At 41.4% G+C, this 1,660-nt stretch overlaps 1 non-coding gene across 1 annotated transcript; it reads left to right on the forward strand.

Moving 5' to 3' along the window:
* The first annotated feature begins 1,140 nt into the window (after positions 1-1,140).
* LOC118480817 lies at positions 1,141-1,354 on the forward strand. Its single transcript, XR_004863796.1, has one exon. It is a non-coding gene; the product is annotated as a small nucleolar RNA U3 (small nucleolar RNA).
* The last annotated feature ends 306 nt before the right edge of the window (positions 1,355-1,660 follow it).

Consider the following 1,660-nt stretch of genomic DNA (forward strand, 5'->3'; position numbering starts at 1 on the left):
TTTGAAAACCATCTTTCAATCCTTTTCACCATGAATATGTTCAGATCTATGCAAGATCTTTGTTTATTTATGTGGAAATCGTTCAGATCTAAGTTGTTCTTGCTAGATTGAAGCCAAAACATGAAGTTTATATGAACACCATGATGACATCATCCTAGAACACTCAAATCTTAGTGATTTCACGGTTAAAAGTTAAGATTCAAAAGATAGAAAGGTGTAGGAGTGCGTGTAGATCAAGAAAGTACAAGATTTAGGTGGAAAACTTACAAGAATCGCGAAAAATCTAAAGAAATAGCGGCTGGAACGAGTGAGCAGAGAGAGAGAGAGCTGTCAACATCAAATGATGTTGACATATGGGGTATTTATAGGGTTTCCATAAATGGAAAGGGAAGGTAAGTGGCTGGTTGATCGAGTGGCAGCCCGATCGGGTGGCAACTTGGTCGGCTAGCCACTCGATTCGAGTGCACGGCGGGATGAGTTTTGCGATTTCAATTCACGTGTTGAGCGTTGCGATGCGATAGAGTTTCCTATTCAAATTACTTTTAATCCCAACAACTATATCAACATACAATCATCTTAAATTGATTCGCGTTTAGCGTTTGCGATTCGATTGCGATTGAGTTTCGATTGCGTTTCGATTAATCACCACAACATGAACATAATTAAACATGCACAAGTAACACATAAAAGGCACACACACACAAGTATAATAACTAAAACGCGTAATTCGAGTTGCGAGTGCGATTGCGATAGGCGATAAAGCGATAAAACACGCGATAACATAGATTAAACCTCGATTAGTAATAGATACTCCACATAATATAACTAACGTAAAGCATAAAATAGACTATCTACAAGTCAAAGAAATCAAAACAGGAATTGAGCAAGGAGTGACAGATCGCGATTAGCAATCTTGTCTCCCTTTGACTTCAACCTTGACTTTGACTTCGACTTTCGAAACATGGGGTGTTACAGTAATTTCATGTGATATTGTCCGCTTTGGAAGCTAGCACGCCCTCAGTGCCCGCCCCTCACAGTTTTTAAAATACGTCATGATGGTGAAGGAATCCAGCCCCTTATAAGGAATCCTTTGTTCCCCTGCACAACCGATGTGGGATATCACAATAAAATAAAGTCCCCATGACCTTACTTGAACAAGATATGCTCTATAGGCTCGTACCTTTGTATTCTTGATTCCTAAGAAGATAGAAACCCATGTCTGTTTGATGAACCAGGACCATGTGACCAAAGCGTGATTAACAGAGTTCCTTTGTCTTGACCATGGCTCAGTAGAGGATCGTTTCCAAACTATCTGGTGGGTCTTTGGCATAGTCACATGGTTGTCTGACAGACATTAAAATTTTTGGATTGTAACATCCCACATTGGTTATGAAGGGGAACGAAGGCTTCTTTGTAAGGGGCTTGATACCTTCACCATCATGACACATTTTAAATCTGTGAGGCGGGGGTGGTTCATCCTGGCCAAAGCAGACAATATCATGGTGTGGTTACGCAGGGTTGTTACAGATGGTATTAGAGCCAGGGACCGGAGTGGTGTGCCGGCGAGGACACTGGGCCCCGTAAGGTGGGTGGATTGTAACATCCCACATTGGTTGTGAAGAGGAACGAAAGCCTCTTTATATGGGGTTTAATACCTTCA

This window comes from Helianthus annuus, chromosome 7, assembly GCF_002127325.2.
Source record: "Helianthus annuus cultivar XRQ/B chromosome 7, HanXRQr2.0-SUNRISE, whole genome shotgun sequence".
Classification (NCBI taxonomy): Eukaryota; Viridiplantae; Streptophyta; class Magnoliopsida; order Asterales; family Asteraceae; genus Helianthus; species Helianthus annuus.